The sequence below is a fragment of the Schistocerca gregaria genome, chromosome 4 (genome assembly GCF_023897955.1).
Source record: "Schistocerca gregaria isolate iqSchGreg1 chromosome 4, iqSchGreg1.2, whole genome shotgun sequence".
NCBI classification, from domain to species: domain Eukaryota; kingdom Metazoa; phylum Arthropoda; class Insecta; order Orthoptera; family Acrididae; genus Schistocerca; species Schistocerca gregaria.
In genome coordinates this window covers 65,892,284-65,915,954 of record NC_064923.1, presented here as the reverse complement: position 1 = coordinate 65,915,954, position 23,671 = coordinate 65,892,284, and positions in this window count along the sequence as shown.

Sequence of the window (23,671 nt, the reverse complement as noted above, 5' to 3'; positions counted from 1 at the left end):
CGACTTACATTACAGTCTTAATAGAAGGTATATTTTCAGATGAACAATTGTAAACAGATGTAAACGCAAATGATGACAACGTATCACAATGGTGTAGAAGAAGTCGAGAGGAACCTTCCGATGTTCGACATTTGTCGGAAAACTACCTCAAACTGGAGTACAGAAATCGACTGAGCTAAAACGTATGAGCTTTACTTAATGTTGTCAATATTCCTTTGGTGTCTGCACATCAACTGTAAGCCCCAGAGAAAAAAATGACAAGGGTATTTCTTGTAGATAATTGAGTGTAATTTAATTTTATGCTGGGATATATTACGCTAGGCCTGGTTTCTACTCATTCACGGAAAACTTACCAAAGGGCCATCAAACGTACCCACCCTGCCTCACCGTCACCGCTCAGGACATTAAGTTTGTTGATCATGACACACCCTCCTGCCACTGCACAAAACATTGCGAGTGCATTAGTTATTTGCCACATTCGACCTTATCTGATCTTCATTATCTGGCTTCGCCGTGCACTTACAAACTGTAAAACTGTCTGTGAAAATTTCATTTCCCAGTTTTGTGAATTTTATCAACATTAAATTAACATTTATGTTGCATTCTTCGTCTGGCCTTCTTTCTATGGAACTATTTTTTCGCTTATGGGGATCAAATTGAGCTCAAATTGAAAACTTGATTAGTTTAAGCATGACGTTTACAAAATCTTATTTGTTTCGAAATAATAATGTTAACGAACAAGCCGGTGTTGTTATAGCCCTGACAAAGAAAACTTTCGAATATGGGAAGTGGTTCGGATAATCTTCATCCAGTGTTTGAAGGTAGTGCATTGAACAACGTACCTCTCCAGGGGGGGAGAGGGGGGGAGGGTGCGAGTGGAGTTGAAAGTCCATTTTGTTGGGTCTCTAATATGTCGAGAACCGTAGCCTCTGTCGACAATCATATCCGATAACGAAAATTAAAACTACGTAAAATATCCTACAGAAAATTCGGTTTAATTTTTTTCCCTCTACGATAAACACCTTTCGCGCAGGGAGACAGATAATGATAATCTCTAGCGCCGACCATCAGCTATAGATTGAGGAGAGGGGGTGGGGGTTTAGTAGGCTAAATCATAGTAGCTCACCGACTTAATGGACCACAAAATGAACTGCATCAAATTGTTCAAATTGTTCAAATTGTTCACCTCACTCCCTGTATACCGCTGTGGTGCGTTGAAAACAATTGTTGTTTATATTTCGCACAAAGTCGTTTTGTGCCAGAGAAATGTCATGTCGAGTAATACTGCACGTTGGTAGGCACCCGTCTGCCTCAAAGAATCTGTAATCACCTCTCTATCTTCTAATGTAGCTCGTCTTTGGGGGAAGACTACAAGTTTATAGCGAGTAGTCAGAACTTTCACGGGAGCCAGCCACCAAGAAAGCTTCGCGGCAGAACCACTTTACGTTGTCGCGAAGTCACCGGATGAAATGAGTCTCTTCTTGCGTCTGGTGTTGTGATGACTTCGTCATTGATTTAATACATATACTTAGTTTTTAGAAAATGATGTGGGCACTCTGAAGTGATTTCGTTCCTGATTATTGTGAAATTGTTGTTGGCTATTACTTATCGCTGCATTTAAATAATTGTAAATTTTGTGGTTTTCCAGTTTGTGGAACTTTACATTCCAGGAGCTATTTTGCAGTCGTGTTTTAAATATGGGAAATTTGATGCCTATTTTCAAGTTCAAAACTTTTTGCAGCACTATCAAACTTTTGTTCAGTCACCCTAATTTTCAAGGTCATTGTGTCATTGGTCTTCTACTCATAAGATTAATATTTGCTGCGTTGATAGAAATATATGGTGATTTTCTTTGGTCTATTATATGAGGTTAATAAAGACACTGTCCTAGGATTGCAATTATATGGGCAATGTATTACCTTCTATTAATGGAAGGAATATCATGGTGCGCTTGAGAATATCTTCGGTTTTTTACGAACTTAATAACATCTCCTCGTTCATGTTCAACTTGAGGTCACACGTGATGCATATTTCCATATGCGCTCCCTTAAGCATTACGGCCTATATTGCACTAACTTTGCTTTAACAGCATTTAAAGACGAGAGAGGATGAACTGTCTTCAGCAGCGGTGAGATTTTTTTAAATTTTTTTTAAGGGGAGTCGGAACGAACCATCTCCTCCATGTTAATTTTAGCAAATAGAAGGATCATTTTTTCTAAAACCATTAAACATATTTCTCTGAAATTTGGACTACATCTTCAGTGAATATTTCTCTACAAAGTTATAATGCCATGTTAAGAAATATTTATGTTTTACAATTTTTTTAAACAGATGCTTATTTTTTCTCTACAATTTAGCACTTTTTCTTCTATAACTCTCGAATTACAACTTTTTTTACAATTTGTTATAAAATTGAAGGAAAAGTAGTTAACAATATTGTCTATAAATTTTATTGATACACTGTTAGCAGTTTCTGCGAAAATGTTCCTCAAAGATGAAAATTTTAATGTTACAGGAAATAGCTTCCGTAGATTCTTAATACATTCCTGCCCCATATGATGGATTATCAATATCCTCTTCTTTTTCCAGTGTTAGTTTCCTTTTCACTGGTCTTTTCTTCCCTTTTGCTGCATGTTGTAGGCTTTTGCATCTTCTGCTCTTAGTTTTTTTTTTTTTTCAACAATTAGGCGCAATGTGGAAATGGCGTTGTGTCCTGGTTGGAAACCTAAACGTTTCAGCACATCACATTTGATAAAGTTTCCTTCATTGTATGTTGCCACTGCATCATACACTCCACAGTGCAATGTTTTTATGTGTACAAACACTCTTTTGGGAATCCTAATCCAAATTAAATTATTTACTCTTTTCCAATACTTGGGTGTGACAAATCTCTGAAAATGGCCCTCAGTACATCAATTACAGCATTAGGGAAACTGTTTTTATGGGAATATTCCTTTCCTGATTGGTACGAGTCATCACCCATGGGGAACACTGCATGTTGTGGGTGCTCAGTTATTGATGCAATATGAAAAAATAATGCCCATACTGCTCTCCTCATACGCTCAGTGCTACAGGTACGAGCAAAATTCATCAAATACGCAATATTGAACAGCGAAACAACACAAAGGAAGCTCCACAAGTCAACACACACGGTATAGCGTTTTTATCTGTGACAAGTGACTGTTCATATCGGTAAACGCTACTCCACTTAATCCTCAAACTAGTAGGTGAGTAAACCTGTCTGATCACATTAGCCATACAACTTTCGAAAACAAAACACTGTCTGATTCCGCAAAGATACCCTGCTTGCAGCCAGCTAGCGGCGCCGTCAGAGGTGACATACCAAGTCGCTACAACCGTTCATGTCGAGCGGCAGCGATAAAAAACACACCTGGAATCACTTAGATGGATCAAACTTGATTTGTTTTATTCAGAAAACTAGAAATAATTTTATAATGAAATGAATAAAAAAAGGTTCATTTTGTCATTTTAATTGTTCCGGATCCCCTTAAATGAAATTTTAAGCTATCCAGTTAAGTTTGTGGTGCTCTAGAACTTTAAGACATACGCCTGCTGAGATGGAAACTTCGAAATTTGTCTTAGTTTAACTCATGCTAAACCTCCCTGTGGCTGCCCCTTAAATTATTCCGTTGTCTTATGAGAAAGTTCTTGCCAGTTTTCCTTTTTCGAGTCATCAGTCTTCTGACTGGTGTGATGCAGCCGGCTACGAATTCCTCTCCTGTGCCAACGTTTTCGTCTCAGAATAGCACTTGCACACTCTGTCTTCAGTTAGAGTTTACACGCTCTACAGCTCCCTCTAGTATCATTGATGTTATTACCTATCATCCTCTTCCTTCTTCTTGTCACTGTTTTCCATGTATTCTTTTCCTCGCCAATTCTGCGGAGAACTTCCTCGTTACCTACCTTATCAGTACAGATAATTTTCAACGTGCTTGTGTAGCAACACATCTCAAATGTTTTCATTCTCGTTTGCTACGAGTTTCGCTTACTCCGTGTCTCACTACCATACAATGCTGAGCTGCAAACGCACATACATAGAAATTTCTTCTTCAGATTATGAACTATGTTGATACCAGCACATTTCTCTCGGCCAGAAACACCTTTTTTGACAATGCCACTCTGTCTCTCACACCTTCCTTGCTCCGTTCGTCATGGGCTGCTTTGCTGCCTAGGTATCAGAATACATCTACTTCTTGATCGCCAGTTCAGATGTCTCGTTTCTCGAAGTTCTCATTTCTGCTACTACCTATTGGTTTCTCCTTTCTTCCATTTGCTTTTGATCCAAATTGTATACTCATCAGACTATTTCAGCCCGCAGCTCGTGGTCGTGCGGTAGCGTTCTCGCTTCCCATGCCCGGGTTCCCGGGTTCGATTTCCGGCGGGGTCAGAGATTTTCTCTGCCTCGTGATGGCTGGGTGTGGTGTGATGTCCTTAGGTTAGGTAGGTTTAAGTAGTTCTAAGTTCTGATGACCATAGATGTTAAGTCCCATAGTGCTCAGACGAGAGGGAGACTATTTAACCCATTCAGCATATCCTGTAATTCTCGTTCACGTTCATTGAGGATAGGAATGTCATCAGCAAATATTGACATTTATATCCTTTCACCTCTTATTTTAATCACTCTCTTGAACCCCTGATTTATGTCCGTCTTTGCTTCTTCGGTGTACAGATCGAACAATCGGGGAGACACACTGCATTCCTGTCTTCATTCTTCGTCTTCCACTCTTATTGTTCCCTCTTGGTTCTTGTACATATTGTATATTACCCATGTTTCCATATAGCCTACCCCTTTTTATCTAGGAATTTCGAATATCTTGCACCATTTCACACTGTCGAGCGCTTTTTTCAGGTCGACAGTTTCTATGAACGCGTCTTGATTTTCCTTCACTCTTGCTTCCATTATCAACTCCAACGTCAGAACGGCCTCTCTGATGCCTTTACCTTCCTAAAGACAAATTGATCATCATCTAACATATCCCCAATTCTCTTTTCCATTCTTCTGTACACTGTTCTTGACGACGCCTTGGATGCATGAGTTGTTAAGCTGATTGTGCTATAATTCTCACACTTGTAGGACCTTGAAAATCTTCCGAATTGGTTGGACGATGTTTTCCCGAAAGTCTGATGGTATACCGCTAGTCTCATATAATCCGCACACCAACGAGTATAATCGTTCTGTTGGTACTTGCCCAAATTATTTTAGAACCTCAGTGGAATGTTATTTATTCCTCCTGTCATATTTAATTCTTCCGGATCTCTTCTAAATTCTGATTCCCACACAGGATCCGCTGTCTCTTTCGTATAGATTCCTGTTTCATCCACTGTCACGTCATCGGTTATGTTCACCCCCTTGCGGAAACCGTCACTATACTCTTTTCACCTTTCCGGTCTCTCCTGTGCATTTGACAGTGGAATCTGCACTCTTATTGTTACCACCCTTGGTTTCAGTTTCAATCAAGAACGTTTTGACTTTTCTGTATGCTTAGTTTGTCATTCCGACAGTCACTTCCTATTCATTTCATTCGTATGTACCATTTAATTCTGTATTCCTGAATTTTCCGGATCATTTGTTTACCACTCTCTTTCAGAGATCAGTTGAAGTATTTCTACTGTTACCCGTGGTTTGTTCACAGTTACCTATGTTTTCCTTCTCCAACTTCTGCTATTGTCCCTTCCAGAGATATCCAGTCCTCTTCAAATGAACTCCCTACTGAGTTAAGCATTTTCGCAGTATCGGTAGACTCAACCCTACAGTAACTCACCGTCTCTCCTACCTTTCTGTTCGTAAAGAATCCTACTCCCGCAGTGCCATTTTCTGCTCATGTTCATGTTACCTCATATTCATCTGACCAGAAATCCTTGTCTTCCGCCTACTTCACTGATACAGACTGTATCTAGAGTGAGCGTTAGCATTTCTATCTTCGGGTTTTCTACATTTCCTACCACATTCAAACTTCTGACATTCCCCTACCCGACTCGTAGAACATTATCCTTTCATTGGCATTCACTATACTTCTGATGGCCATCTATATCTACATCTATGTAATTACTCTGCTATTCACAATAAATTGCCTGGCAGAGGGTTCAATGAACCACTTTCAAGCTGTCTCTCTACCGTTCCACTCTCGAACGGCACGCGGGAAAAACGAGAATTAAAATTTTTCTGTGCCTGGCCTGATTTCTCACATTTTATTGTGATGATCATTTCTCCCTGTGTAGGTGGGTTCCTACAGAATATTTTCGCAATTGGAGGAGAAAACAGGTGATACAAATTTTATGATCCTGTCGCAACGAATAACGCCTTTGTTTAAATGTTTGCCACTCCAATTCACGCATCATGTCTGTGACACTATCTCCCCTATTTCGAGATAATACAAAATGAGCTGCCCTTCTTTCTATTTTTTTGGTGTCATCCGTCAGTACCACCTGATGCGAATCCCACACCGCCATCTCCTCCTTAGCAATCCTCTTGGGGAGATTCGAAAGGAGGACTAGCCCGGAATCATTTACCAGTGGAGAGATCATGATACGTTTTCAGTTATAGGCCTAATGTCCTGTGAATATACATTATTGGTCTTTGATGTAGTGGCTTCCGTTGCTTTCTGCCTCCTCGTGCTTTATATCATTGCTAACTCTTCCCCCATTTACGGGTAATTCCTTAAACAGAGGGTAAGGGAGTGACCTCAACATCTGTCCGACCCTCCGCTGCAGAGTGAGGTTGACATTTCATGCTAGAAGGCCTCGGCAGCCACAGCTGGAGAATTTTATTCAAAATTTAAGCAGTGGCTTGGTTCTAATCTGGAAACGAGGACGGTCTAATTACTAATCAAAGACACTACCCCTAGACCACCCATTGTAAAAGAAAATTTGTCGCATTGCGTTTATTCACATATGGGTCAGCATCTTCATATGACGTAATGTCTCAGGTCATAGAAAAAACGCCTCGTGGTATTAGCCGAGCGGTCTGATGCGCTGCAGTCATGGACTGTGCGGCTGGTCTCGGAGGAGGTTCGAGTCATCCCTCGAGCATGGGTGTGTGTGTTTGTCCTTAGGATAATTTAGGTTAAGTAGGGTGTACGCTTAGGGACTGATAACCTTAGCAGTTGAGTCCCATAATATTTCACACCCATTTGAACATTTTTTTGAACATAGAAAAACCGGTGTCATAGTCACTTAGTAACTAAACGAGAGGCTTCCAATACATCCTCATTCATATTTTAATGAATAGTTTTACAAAACTAATCTTAAGAATCACCTTGTGGTCCTATTCACCTTCTTCAAGTAAGGCGAACTGTCTACAAGTCTGGTTCAAATGGCTCTGAGCACTGTGGAACTTAACATCTGAGGTCATCAGTCCCCTAGAACTTATAACTACTTAAGCCTAACTAAGCTAAGGACATTACACACATCCATGCCCGAGGCAGGATTCAACCTGCGACCATAGCGGACGCACGTTTTCAGACTGAGGCGCCGAGAAACGCTTGCCCACACCGGCCGGCTATGAGTCTGGCGAGATCGACGAGTATAAGTATGTTTATATCACAGTAATGTAACAACATAGTTTTGATAAAGAATGCTCTTCCTCAACATTGCACCGATACATTCCTCATTCTCCGATTCCCTGACGTTGCTTGACATCGAATGCATTATCACGGATCGGAGATAGTCGGTATTGGTATTTATTCTTGCTTAGTTTACAAATTGCGACATTATCTTTATGTGTTTCTTCGACGGCTTTTAAAGAACATGATTATGATGATTTATACTGTAGGTGCAGTTTGTAGTTAGCCTAGCCTTTCTTCGAACTGTCAGGCAGAAAAGACTTTTTCCCTGATCGAAGGTTTCTTTGATTTAATTTTTAATTTCTGGATATGTAAGAGGTAGAGCTCTCTGTTTCCTGGCTAAAATCCGCTGTGTCGTGTTGACTTCTATCCTTTCCCATTTGCAACTGAAGAAGGAAACAAAATAAAGCAAAACTAAAACAGAATAATAATTTTAGTAAACTGACGTAGAAATGTATGATCAGCAATGTGCTGGTCTAGTTCGCTAGAAATATAAATAGATTTTTACTGTGTTTTTAGTTTTTATTACTGCGAAAACGTAGTAACTAACCGGTAACATCATAATTTCTGTTCGAGCATACAAGTTCATGAAGCAAAGAGTACTTTGTATAATGGTAAACGAATTGTCAGACACATATCAATTCGAATATAAAGCAATTTTACAAAGCAGAATATTCTCAGTGCTCAAGACAAACAGTAAAGTCACCAAAAAATATCAACACCGCAGTGAACACACTTGTGAATGCGTTCTGCTTGTACTCCAAGTTCCTACAGTCACCGCTATATGACAACATTTTCTTTACAGTTTGGTATGTGACAACTAGGAGTATACTTCTAGTATTGAATAGGTTCACCTCCAGACTCGAATCGATCGAAATTTCGCTAAATAATACTGCAGATATCGACCAGTAATGGCAGTTTAATGACCTCTGTGGTGAATGGGCACGCATCGTTGGTTATTAGCACATGAATAGTGGGCTCGATTACGCATGATAACGATAGGTTTAGTGAAATGAACGTCTTCACTGTTTATTGCCTATATACGCTTGCTAATGACGCTGAAGTAATTGAATCCCATCTTACTGCTCACATTAGCCTCCCCTGGAATTGAAAATGGCTACTACTTCTCCTGAGGTCAAAATCAGACGCTTGGCTAAATGTGAAACGAGAAACAGAAGATGGCTAAAATTTAAATCACGTACCATATGTGAACTACATTAAGGTAACATCCAATGTGAAAGAACTAGTTATTTTTTTTATCTTCACAGCTGTACGTAATCCATATTCACACTAGCACTACAGAAACAACCGAATACACCCGTAGAACCTTGTCATAGTGCACTGCTGCTTGAAGACACACAATAGAATGATCAGGATTTAGGGTCGCGTCAGTTGCTGAAGACCTTAGACTGGACAAAATGTGATATGTTATCGGCCATGTCTTCGCCTCAACCAATTCAGGGAATTCGCATGAAGAGGAAATATAGCGGAAAAGGAAATTCCAGTACCAGACTGATTTTCACAGTGCCTTGTTGCTCATTTTAAACTGTTCAACTCTTTATCACAAAACTTCCAGTGGTTTAAGCTTGATTTATGCCGCTGGTACTATATGAGCACTGTTACCGTTCGTAAGCGAGAAACGTTCGTGAACTTTACGATAGACATTGCAGAAGTTAAATAACCTAATACAGGGCGTCCAAGGATCAGTGGTCAGTCTTAAAGGATTCCTAGTAGGAAACACTGGATCTAAAATGTGTGCCTTCAGAGCTATGAACTCTTCATCTTCAATAATACGAAAGAGATGTGTTCTAGGGCAAATTGCTCACTTTCCATAGTTTGGGAGGAGGCAGTATGGATCAACACAAGACAAAATTGTCTACAAAACATCGGCACTAAAATGCATAGCTTAAAACATACGAGCATTTGGTCCGTAATAACACATCTGACAATATGTAAAGCTTGCTGTAGAAGAGATTTATTTCCCAGTATCGAAGACCGGTGGTAGTAGCTCTTGAGATATGCATTTTAGGGCCCCTATTTTACCTCGAATGATCGGTACCGAATATTAATTATTTATCCGGGGACAACGTGTATCAACATTACCTTTTACGAACTACTAAGAAGAATGCTATACTTTTTTGACTCAGAACGCATCGTTATCCTAACAAACCATATATGTACGCCACACACGTTTGCAGTGCGCAGTGGCTAACCTATTGTATTGAACTGCGTCCCACATTTCTCCACCCGATAGCTGAGATCGAAATATCCACATCCAAGATAGACACAGAATCGTCCAAACCAGAAGACCACGATCAATTCTGGGGACGATGCTTCAAAACACTGGCTATGCTTCCACCCCACGAGCAACGTCATCTGATTTCACCATTCGAGGATGGCCTCTGAACCTTGTCGGCAGGCGTCAACTGTGCAGAAATGAGCCGTGATTAGCATCCTGGTGTTCTCAGTGAGCTTTCTTCGTATAACCAAAGAAATCCTGTAACAAGCAAACAGTATCGGTACTCATCTTCTCTACTGACCTGCCCGCTACTTCCCAGGAGATCTCCATCACCCGCTCACCATTGGAGCTCCCAATGACAAGCGATCGCACCCTCGGCGCTTGTCCGGACCACTTAGAAAGATCAGCCATTGTTCCAAAAGCCGACGAGTAAGCCGTGCGGCCTGTAGTGGTTGGCAGGAGAGCAAACACCGTGTTACTGGAGGAGGCCGAAAGGCACGCGATTTAGCTCACGCAGACCGGCGTCAGGTCTTGAACAGGACAAGGAAATTATTCTTTAGAAAAACGGACGTAGCTGGTGGAATACTTAACTTTAATCCATTAATGACGAACGTCGGTTTTCACGGTGCATGATTTACAATATCAATAGTAACTGATAATGGCGCCTTGCTAGGTCGTAGCAAATAACGTAGCGGAAGGCTATGCTAAACTATCGTCTCGGCAAATGAGAGCGTATTTAGTCAGTGAACCATCGCTAGCAGAGTTGGCTGTACAACTGGGGCGAGTGCTATAAAGTCTCTCTAGACTAGACCTGCCGTGTGGCGGCGCTGGGTCTGCAATCACTGATAGTGGCGACACGCGGGTCCGACGTATACTACCGGACCGCGGCCGATTTAAAGGCTACAACTGCCGGTGACACCACACGGCCAGTGCCCACTTCCGCACTTCGCCCAGAGATTCACGACCACGCCACTGCTAGTCCCTAAATGTCAGGTATGTGTTTAGAAGCCAAGACTTGCGAAATGGAGGGAACAGCGGCCAAACTTATCACGGGCGACATTATAGGCTCTAGAGGTGTAGGTCCATTCGTCTCAGGTCAGCAGCCTGAAGCACTTGGACTATTAACCACTTTTCGTATTGCATCACAAGCAATGCGACGTTAACCCAGGAAGTCCCTTGGTAAAATCTAAGTTTCTCTGCTACGCTGCCTCTGCATGGTCCAGTCACATTAATGTGGTCACTGCCTATGTTAGAAGTCAACGTGCAATAACCACGCACAGACGGCATGTGGAAACACTGGCAGTGGATCGTGTCCGGGTGATCTCGAAAACAGGTAAGTGGTTGTCGTAAAGCGGAAACGGAATGATTTATCCGACTTCCAAAACATCTACATCTACATGGATACTCTGCAAATCACATTTAATAGCGAGGTAGAGGGTTCACAGAACGGCCTCCAAACTTTTCTATTTTTCAAATCTCGTATAACGCACGGAAACAACTAACAAATATATATTTCCGTACGAGATCTGGTTTCCATTTTATCATAGTGATCGTTTCTCCCTATGCAGGCTGTTGTCAACTAAATACTTTCACATTCGGAGGAGAAAGTTGGTGATTGGAATTTCGTGAGAAGATTCCGCCGCAACGAAAGACGCCTTTGTTTTGGTTATGTCCATCCCAAATCCTGTATTATTTCGGTGACACACTCTCCCCTATTTCCCGATAATACAAAATGTGTTACTCTTCTTTGAACTTCCTCGATGTACTCCCACAATCCTATTTGGTATGCATCCCACAACAGTACTCCAAAATAGGACGGACAAGCATAGGGTAGGCAGTGTCCTTAGTAGATACATTTACGAACGGCCCTGTTAATAAAAAGCAGGCTTTGGTTAGCCTTCCCCACAACATCTTCTATGTGTTCTTTCGAATTTAACTGATAGGTATTTAGATGAATTTACGGCATTCAGATTTGACTGATTTATCGCCTAACCGAAGTTTGACGGGTTCCTTTGAGCACTCATTTAGATGACCTCACACTTTCCGACATTAAGGGACGATTGCCAATTTTTCGCAATATACAGATGTATATTTTAAATCGTTTTGCAATTTGTTTTGATCTTCTGATAAATTTATTAGTCGATAAACAACAGCATTATCTGCAAATAACCTAAGACGGCTGCTCAGATTGTCTCCCAAATCGCTTATGTAGATATGAAACAGCAATTACTATGAACTGTGAACTTCGTGACAGGAAATCACGAATCTAGTCACATAACTGAGACGATATTCGATAAGCATGCAATTTGACTACAAGCCGCTTGTGTGGTAGAGTAGCAAAAGCCTTCCGGGAAAAAATCTGAAATACGGAAATCAATATGAAATCCCTTGTCAGGAGCACTCAACACTTCATGCTTGTAAAGAGCTGGCTGTGTTTCACAAGAACGATTCTTCCTAAATCCATGTTGACTGTTGTCAATAGACCGTTTTCTTCGAGGTAATTCATAGCGTTCGAACACAATGGTCCAGAATCCTGCCGCATTTCGACGTTAATGGTATGGATCTGTAATTTAGTGGCTTACTCGTTGTACCGTTCTTGAATATTGGCTTCATTTGTACAACTTCCCAGTCTTTGTGTATGGATCCCCCGACAAGCGAACGGTTGGGTGTGATTTTTAAGCATAGAGCTATTGCAACAGCATACTCTGAAAGGAACCTAATTGATATACACTCCTGGAAATTGCAATAAGAACACCGTGAATTCATTGTCCCAGGAAGGGGAAACTTTATTGACACATTCCTGGGGTCACATACATCACATGACCACACTGACAGGACCACAGGAACATAGACACAGGCAACAGAGCATGCACAATGTCGGAACTAGTACAGTGTATATCCACCATTCGCAGCAATGCAGGCTGCTATTCTCCCATGGAGACGATCGCAGAGATGCTGGATGTAGTCCTGTGGGACGTCTTGCCATGCCATTTCCACCTGGCGCCTCAGTTGGATCAGCGTTCGTGCTGGACGTGCAGACCGCGTGAGATGACGCTTCATCCAGTCCCAAACATGCTCAATGGGGGACAGATCCGGAGATCTTGCTGGCCAGGGTAGTTGACTTACACCTTCTAGAGCACTTTGGGTGGCACGGGATGCATGCGGAAGTGCATTGTCCTGTTGGAACAGCAAGTTTCCTTGCCGGTCTAGGAATGGTAGAACGATGGGTTCGATGGTTTGGATGTACCGTTCACTATTCAGTGTCCCCTCGACGATCACCAGAGGTGTACGGCCAGTACTGTGGAGACCTCACGCCGCACGTGTTGAGCAATTTGGCGGTACGTCCACCCGGCCTCCCGCATGCCCACTATACGCCCTCGCTCAAAGTCCGTCAACTGCACATACTGTTCACGTCCACGCTGTCGCGGCATGCTACCAGTGTTAAAGACTGCGATGGAGCTCCGTATGCCACGGCAAACTGGCTGACACTGACGGCGGCGGTGCACAAATGTTGCGCAGCTAGCGCCATTCGACGGCCAACATCGCGGTTCCTGGTGTGTCCGCTGTGCCGTGCTTGTGATCATTGCTTGTACAGCCCTCTCGCAGTGTCCGGAGCAAGTATGGTGGGTCTAACACACCGGTGTCAATGTGTTCTTTTTTCCATTTCCAGGAGTGTACATTGTGGGCCAGAAGACTTCCTTTTGGTACGTGATTTAAGTTGCTTCACTACTCCGAGGATATTTCGTGGTGTCACCGCCAGACACCACACTTGCTAGGTGGTAGGTAGCCGCTGTCCGTTAGTATACGTCGGACCCGCGGGTCGCCAGTATCAGTGATTGCAGACCGAACGCCCCCACATGTCAGGTCTAGTCCAGAGAGACTCCATAGCACTCGCCCCAGTTGTACAGCCGACTTTGCTAGCGATGGTTCACTGTCTACATACGCTCTCATTTGCCGAGACCACAGTTTAGCATAGCCCTAAGCTACGTCGTTTGCTACGACCTAGCAAGGCGCCATATACACTTACCATAAGAACTATCTTCATGAATGTATTCTGAACAGATAATATTGTGAATCTTGTACCGTCAAGAGCGACGTTCATCATTAATAGATTAAAGTTTAGTATCAGACTAACTATGTCCGCTTTCTGAAATCTCATTCCTTGTCATGTTCCAGACCGTACGTCAGTATAGGTCTTCCCTCCTCACGCCAGCCTTGCGCGAGCTAAAACGCGTGCATTTCGGCTCTTCTGCTAACACAAAATATTTGCATATACGTTACTCATGTTGGCTGCTGTCCATGTTTCTAATTCTTCAAATACTTCGTATCCTTCAAATACTTTGTCTTCTTCTGTAAAGGCATTTCGGAAAGCTATGTCTAGTAACTCTGCTTTGGCAGCATTGTCTTCGATAGTGTGTCCATTGGTATCTCACAGAGAAGGCATCGATTGTTTCTTGCCGCTAGCATACTTCACAAACAACCAGAATCTTTTTGGATTTTCTGGCAGGTTTCGAGACAAAGTTACGTTGTGGAAACTACTATAAGCACCTCGTATTGAAGTCCGCACTAAATTTCGAGCTTCTGTAAAAGATCGCCAATCTAGGGATTGTGTGTGTTTAAATTTGGCATGTTTTTTTCGTTGTATCTGCAACAGTGATGTGACCCGTTTTGTGTACCAAGGAGGATCAGCTCCGTCGTTTATCAATGTATTTGTTATAAATATCTCAATTGGTGCCGATACTATTTCTTTGAATTCATGCCACATCTGAGTTACAATTACATCGTTAATTTGGGAGGAATGGGGATTGTCTCTCAGGAAGCCGTCAAGTGAATTTTTATTTGCTCTTTTGAACAGGTAATATTTATTTTTTATTTTTGGAGGATTAAGGTGTTACAGTATTCAATCACGCCACGACAACCCTGTGGTCTCCAATCCGTATATCTGTTTTGAAGCTCGTAGTTAACAGAGCATTATTTGTTGCTAAGAGGTCAAGTTTACTATTCGCGTGGGCTCATAAACTAGCTGCTCGAAATAATTTTCAGAGATTGCGTTTAGCTCAAATTCGGATGGTGTTTTATGCGTACCTCTGGAATTAAACATGTATTTTCGCCAAAATATCGAGGGTACATTACCTACAAGCGAATGAGTCGGGTACGTGTTTGAAATGAAACTCATGTTTTCTTTGAACCTCTCAGCGATTGTAATATCTGAATTGGGAGGTCGGTAGAAGTATCCAATTATTATTTTATTCCGGTTGCTAACATGGGGGCGTGATCATTCGCTTTCTGGCCGATAATGGAAGCATTTCCGAGATGGCTGAGTTTTCAAACTGTTCGCGTGAGGCCATGGTTAAAGTGTACCGTGCATGGTGAAACAGAACTATTCAAAACCGGCCCGATGTAGCCGTCGCACATCATAGGGCTGAACGATGTTCAAGTGAATAGAGGTGCAACTATTGAGCAACTACCATCCAGATGAACCAGCTACCAACAATGTCTCCTGTTCAGCAAACGTTGTCTTATTCATGCACTCATGCTGACTGCTATTCATAAGCGACGAACGCTGGAATTTACACGCTATTACTGCATCAATTTACGAGTGTAGAAGGCAATGTACACCGCATTTTTTTCTTCGGCAGTTCTTTGTTGAACCTAATGAGAATTACACACACATGAAAGAATGGTGTTTTGTCTACACACCCTCCTTTTCCTCGTAATCTTCATCCCGTTGTATGGCAGCGCGAAACAAGGGCGTGTATCACTGTCGGTACAAACCATTGTCCTGGTGGCGGAGCCAGCGCTTCACTGTGTGAATCACCTCCTCATCTTCCTCAAAATGTCTTCCACGAATGGAATACTTTAATGGTCCAGACAAGTGGAAGACCACTGCAATATGTCAAATGTAATAGCCACGGATGGTTTCCCCAATCGCTGCAAATCGTAGAGCTCCGCCAAACCGCCTTCTGATTACCTCACTCTCCACGCACAGCGACTAACTTTATATCTGTCGACAGATGATGATACACTCACTTTGTACAAGCATTTGTGAATATTCCCTACAGTTTCTTTCTCTGCAGTGAAAAGTTCAATGACGGCACGTTGCTTGTAACCTATATCACCTACAGACACCATTTTTAAACCGCGCTGCAGCTTCGCTACCAGTCAGAAGTACCGGAAACTTAGCGCGCTCACTCAGGAGACTTCAAGTAACACATACATAGCGTTTCGCATTCGTAACATTGTTTTAGGACGACAAAAAAGAATGGGGTGCATTACCTTCTCGGCAACACTCGTATTACTTCCTAAAATCGGATGACTTATATATAATGGACTAATTCTTACGCAGAAAACTTTGAGTAAGTTAGTAAATACTTTTCTACACAGTGTAATACTAAGATATAATTCTCCTCTCTTCATTAGCACGTAAAAACTATGAAAACTGAGCCGGCTAGTGTGGCCGAGCGGGTCTAGGCGCTTCAGTGTGGAACCGCGCGACCACTACGGTCGCAGTTTCTAAACCTGCCTTGGGCATGGATGTGTGTGATGTCCTTAGGTTTAAGTAGTTCTAAGTTCTAGGGGACTGATGACCTCAGATGTAAAGTCCCATCGTGATTAGAGCCATTTGAACCATTTTTTGCAGTGTTAGACTGATTGTTGATGCCTACCTTCACACATATTATGCAACATTCATGATCGAAGGGCTCACTAGATGTTATTGAACTACACGGCATTCTGCCTTAAAGACATGCAGAATCTCTGGAACCGCAAAAACGAAACATTTATTTGCGACAAAGGACTAGTAATTACAATTTAATATTATAAAGGCAAGTTGTAGTGTTAATTTTTAACGTCTTTGTCACTAGTTGGCTAGATACAGACTGCAAACTCATATTGGGATCGAGCGGGGATGAAAATCGGCATGTCGGTTTTCAAAGGAACTATGCCGCCATCTGCCCTTAAACATATAACGCAAATACTGTTTGATTTACAGGAAAACGGTCCTGAGTGCATGGTTTTATTATTGAATCATTTGGGCCAGTATCCTACAGGTGAATGTCAGTCGCTGTCAGCGATTACAAAGTCTTTCTGACGACACGGATCGAGCATCTCCGTAGGCGCAGGCATGAGAGCTCATTTTTCAACCAGCCGTGCCAATGCGTATGTGATATATGATGGGAAAGCACAAATATTTTATGGAATGCACTTTCCCTCAACTAAAAGATAAAGCGTAGCACTTTTACACCACTTGATTTATAGTTTTATGATCCGTAATGGGTACTACGCGAAATATCTCACTTCATACGCTCTGCATTAGACGCATCGAGGCTTCTTGTTTCGGTATCCTTTATGCAGCAACTAAGTACAGCTGTGTGCGTTTCAGCAATCACATCGGATGATGTTCGGTTATTGTCTCATATAACGCCATTAAGTCGGAGATGACCGTACACTACATCACCGAACACTCTCCGTTTATTTCGTTGTCCGTTTACGTTGCCAGTAGACTGTCATTGGAGAATTTATCGTCACAGACCCCTGGGACACCGGCACCACTTAATCCGTGTAAGCTTACCAAGCTACGGTGACACTAACGTCCTAAATTAAGTGAGGACATGTATCACTGTGGTGTACAGAGGCATGAAACGTGTAGACTCTCGGATTCTAATGTTCAACGACACACTCTGTGACGCACGTTACTCATGCAGGCATCATTTAAGTCCACTGGTCTTTTTCGTTGTATTTCTTTGTTTTCTTGTGTAATATTCTGTTTCGTGGAAAGGTTGTAAGAGAGGTTCTTAATATAGGACTAAGATCACAGAAACGCCCGAGTGAAGTTTAAGACAAAACTATCGTAATATTCTCAGAGAAATACTGCACTGTGTAAGGTGTGTCTCCATTTCTAGTTACAATTATATTGTGGCTCTTTTTAAAACTAATTCTATGTGTTATTCTATTCGACTTAATTTACATCACACCCTGTCTCTCCTCAGTTCTGGGAGTTGGATCTTCATTCTCTACGAATTTCCTAAAGTATGAGAAGTATCCTCTTTATTATTGCTCGACAAGTTTGTTCTCCCACATCACTCCGTTAACAGAATGATTGAAGAAAGACAGAATGTCCAGACAACCATTAGTTGTATACTGTCAAGCGGAAGAACCACCCGTCCTTTCCTTACTTGCTGTTCGCACGACTTCAAAATAAAACAATAATGTGAATAGAAGCTTTGCCCATTGTAGGTGACATATTTCTGATACTGTTCATGATGACATTCTATTTACCTTAAGGCACACCTCATGGCGGTGTTCTTCGGGTGATGTAGTATCCGATAATACCATCAATGGCCTCAGTCACACTACTGGCCATTAAAATTGCTACAACACGAAGATGTGCTAAAGACGCGAAATTTAACCGACAGGAAGATAACACTGTGATGTGTAAATGGTTAGCTTTTCAGAGCAAGCATTCACACAAGGTTGGCGCCGGTGGCGACACCTACAATGTGCTGATATAAGGAAAGTTTCCAACCGATTCCTCATACAGAAACAGCAGTTGACCGGCGTTGTCTGGTGAAACGTTGTTGTGATGCCGCGTGTAAGGAGGATAAATGCGTACCATCACGTTTCCGACTTTGATAAAGGTCGGATTGTAGCCTATCACGATTGTGGTTTATCGTATCGCGACATTGCTGCTCGCATTGGTCGAGATCCAATGACTGTTAACAGAATATGGAATCGGTGGTTTCAGGAGGGTAATACGGAACGCCGTGCTGGATCCCGACGGCCTCGTATCACTAACAGTCGAGTTGACAGGCATCTTATCCTCATGGCTGTAACGGATCGTGCAACCACGTCTCAATCTCTGCGTCAACAGATGGGGACGTTTGCAAGACAACAACCAACTGCACGAACAATTCGACGACGTTTGCAGCAACATGGACTATCAGCTCTGAGACCATGGCTGCGGTTACCCTTGAAGCTGCATCACAGACAATAGTGCATGCGATAGTGTACTCAACGACGAACGTGGGTGTACGAATTAGAAAACATCATTTTTTCTGATGAATCCAGGTTCTTCTCAGAGCATCGTGATGGTCGCATCCGTGTTAGGCGGCATCGCGGTGGACGCACATTGGAAGCGTGTATTCCTCATCGCCATACTGGCGTATCACCCGGCGTGATGGTATGGGGTGGCATTGGTAACAGTTTCGGTCACCTCTTCTTCTGATCGACGGCACTTTGAACAGTGGACGCTACGTTTCAGATGTGTTACGACCCGTGGCTCTACCCTTCATTCGATCCCTGCGAAACCCTACATTTCAGCAGGATAATGCACGACCGCAATTTGTAGGTCATGTACGGACCTTTCTGGATACAGAAAATGTTCGACTGCTGCCCTGGCCAGCACATTCTCCAGATCTTTCACCAACTGAAAACGACTGGTCAATGGTGGCCGAGCAACTCGTCACAATATGCCAATCACTGCTCTTGATGAACTGTGGTAACGTGTTGAAGCTGCATATGCAAATGTACCTGTACAGTCGTAATCAAAAGTATCCGAACGACCTGAATTGCATTTCGCCTGATTCGCATGCAACCAGCATAGCTCAGTTGTCTAGCAGGTCCTCTAATCGCTCCTTGGTACAGTCGTTTGACTATTGAAAAGGGTTCCAACAAGTTTCCACTAGTTAACACTGTTTTGTATCGCAATAACTCAAGATGTACAACAATTTGTATCCTTATTTTAGATTTAAACACCTAAAAGTTGGTAAGAGAAATCGATATCTAACATTTGATTTTCCTTAACTAAAAATCCGATTACGCGTTGGGTTCGTATCTCCGTCACAGAACTTCACATAATGTGATTCATCTTTGAGTGCATACACACTTTGTTACTTCTGAATGGAGGCATATGAGACATCTTTCGCGGTTAGTTAACAGGGATGAAAGGGTGTTGATAGGAGTCCCGATTTATTACAGAAACTGTAGTTTTTTATTTTGAAGTTTAGATTTGGTTACTAATACAGCGAAAATTTCAGTAACTCATAGCAGTATTCAATTTCTTTACAACAATTTTTTACCCTCTCTCTCATACTTTTTCACTTTTATCTCTCTCTCTCTCTCTCTCTCTCTCTCTCTCTCTCTCTCTCTCTCACACACACACACACACACACACACACACACACATACACACACACACACACACAGACTCACACACATTCCTTTTTTATATTTATTTGTTTGGTGTGCTCGACTATCAGCGAGGCACGAAAACGTCCGTGAATGAGTTTCTTAGTTTTGAGTACAGTTACGAAAGAAATATAAAAACAACTATGAAAGTTACTGATTTATGATGCTTAGTTTGCAGACAGTTCTGAGTATGACTAGTGACTGCGCTCGAGTCTCTAAACCTAGTTACAGAAATGCGAGTTGGACGCATTACGTTTTCCACGCCGTAGCAGCCGCGTCTTTGGGACGCCGGAATGGTCACTGCCCAGATCGCTGTAGGATCACCACGGTTTGTCTTTTTCCTGCTCGTACTGTAACTGAGATTTGGGAACAAGGCAAGGTATGTTTGGCAACTCTGTGATCGACGAGTTACTTCCTGGTGTGCACGGAATTAAGCCTCAAAGTTCAGTTGATATTTCCTGTCATTTCCATTGAATAATCTGACATATTACCGCTTGAGGTGTAACGAAAGATTGTAAATTTACGATTTTCAGCCCAGGAAAGCCGTTGCAAGTGGAAATCGCAACTAATCTCGTCCTTTAAATAGCGATTTGCGAGCTCTAGCCACTATTGCCTTCGTAAGTGGAAATCGCGATACATATCTCTTTGCTAGCTGTGTGGTGAAGTATTGAGCTGTGAAGAAGTGTCTGTTAAAGTTCGAGGTTCCATTCTCGCCGACTGTAGCGTTTTTATCCCTTCTGTGAAAGAGCTACAAACAGTCAGATCAAACATCGATAACAATGATGAAAAACTTACAAAGCTGCACAACAGGTGACTCCACATTCCGCTGCTGAGTAGCAAATTTTTGGTTTCTAGGAATGCATAACTTTATTTATGAAATGTAACATTTGCATACCTGTTGAGTATGACACAGCATACCAATTAAACAAAGACCTAATCGTTATCTACGTGAGTAGCATTTTACTAATTCTTGCCGATAGAGGCACGCTTGTGTGCCGATACTTTTATTAAAACAGACTTTCGTCGTAAGGTTATCGTGGGTAATTTTATTTCATTTCTTATAATACAGTGCTCATTTTTCGTAAGCTTTCTTTTGGTGTTGTTAAACCAATACTAAACGTGAGAGCGAAATTAATCATCAACGATATATGCGAATTCTCTGATGATATCTATAACAGTCAGAGAATGCGTATACAGTTTATTGATTACATTCATGTAGAAAACTTGTTCTGAGTTAAAGCTGTCAAACAAGATTTGAAGAAGAATAAAATGCCACTAACAGCAGACAGCAAACGTAGAAAATACTTTTCAGACTTTTTTGGCACGATGCGCTCTCCCCGTACATAATACTAAAGTTTCGAGATGCATCTGCTGCCTGGTGGTCTATTAAATCGGAAAAGAACAAAATGTCGCAGAAGTTGGCCCTTTTTCCGAGTTTTGGGTCAAGAAGTAAAGGGAATTATGTTCAAAGTTCCATTAAATTGGTAACTTCAGCAGACCCCAGAATTGCGTCTTAAAAAATGTAGCAGCAAATTTAAAAGAAAGCGAGACGCCTTATCTAAGGTGCGCGACGCTTACCATTACGCTGCCACCTATCACATGCATACAGCAGCTCCAGAAGCCAAGAATAGTTCCTCCAGAACTTAGGCATTCCACAGTGCCGTGAGATAATACGTATGGCCGGATCTAGACTTCTGAGAGGCAGACAGTTGCAGCTGTGCTTTTGCACTGTACGATATTTTCAACAAACAGATAGCGCAATAGAGTAGCTCAAATGGAAAGGAACAGTTCCTATTTAAATTTCTGCATCCTGCACTGTTGACAGTTCTGTGTAGGTGGTAGTTGCGTGATTTTATTTCTGTGATTACCAACTAGAGTCGAATGTATGCACTGGGTAGCCGAGACAGCTAGTTCATGGCGATTCGGTCAACCAAGTAAATGAATGTACTGAACATGCTGCAAACTACTACAGGTAGCCCGTGTGTCAGGATTTCTCATCGGATGTGCCGCAACGGTGTTATGTGTCGCACTGGAGAGGATTCAGGGGTCTGTAGGATTAATGATAGGTTACTATGCTGATGATCTGGGTTCGATTCCAATTTCTGCCCATGATTTTTTATAGGGAGAGACAGATTCTATTCTGTTCTGGCTACGCCAAGTGAAGAAGGTATAATGGCATTGAGGTCTGGAATTCACATTAAACATGATATTCCTTTTCTAACAAGTAGACATTAGGTTGAACCACAAGAAAGTCAGGAGTGGTGAAATGTGAGAACTCTATCACCAGTAACCTTTCTTATACTAGTTATTTATTTCTAGCGACGAAACAAACGCTATGCAGGTTCACAGGACACTTATTCCATCTTTTATTTGAGCTTCTGTATGTTGATAAAATTGGTTCTGAACTTGGAATGCAACCCAGACCGCCCTTAACTCGGAGTTTGATCCCTTCAGCTCCACTACTATTTGCTGTTTGTTCAAAACTGCAGATTCCTCAACATCTACACATATTCGGCGTCAATGAGTTCGAATCCAGGCCTGGCACTAAAGTTTTCATTATGTATTATCAAGATCTGTCATGAGAACACTTATCTGCTGGTGGATAATAATTTTGATTTTTAATGCATTTTCATTCGCTGTCAACGCTAAGGAAATTTGACGCTTTTGGCTCCTATTGAGACATAAAACTATTTGAGAGATCACTGTAAGTTCAACGATATTATTCCGAGCTTCTGGCGGAGAAAAATTCGGTAGCTGACGTCTCTTTTTGTGTAGTCAACAACAATATGTGTAGGTTCGATTCCCAGTCAGCACTGATCCCTTCGTCATATTATTTCTAGTTCAAAAATGCTCACATGTCGTTGCTCGTGTAACAAACCCATATTTAACGTTCGGTTTCTCTAGAATATAACAGCGATACGTGCCGGGTTGGAGTCCTGGGAAGGAAAACATTAATTTTTCGTCTCGTCATTTAAGTTAAAACATCTAGCTACTGTCGAGAAAATGGATACGTGAAAGTTGATTGTGCTTCGATAATAATCCGATTAGGTTCTGGGTTCGAATCCCTATCCAATGCAAAGCTTTACCTCAAGGCATTTCAAGTAAGTTACTTGTGAATAAGCAATATTTAACTTCTCTCGTAGTTCGTTAACACTGACAATAGATGCTGGGTACGAATTCGCGTCCTTTAAAAACGATTACGTTATGTAATTTAAAGTTGATACTTGCTAACTGATACTGTCTAAAATCGAGGTATATCACTCTCTGTATGTCTAGTCAGGAATGACTGTTAGTTTCCGTCAGTCACGAAATATTTGATTAGTCTGCATGATCTGGGTTTGAAACCACATGCAGAACCAGACGGTTCGTCGTGTCATTTGAAGTTCACGCATATTCTCAACTACCTTCACGTGAATAACTTAAATTTTTAATCTAATTTTGTGTTAAATAACAAGTAAGACATGTTAGTTTGAAGAGGAAATCATGACTACGACGAACTTACTACGTGCGCTACCTATCTGACGTAATAATGAGAGTGGTATCATTTCAGGTATCTCATTTATTGCATAAGTGTGAGCTCACAATCCTTATGGACAGTTTTAACTATGAATTACTTATTTATTTATTTATCTACATGTCAAGTTCCGTAGGACCAAATTGAGGA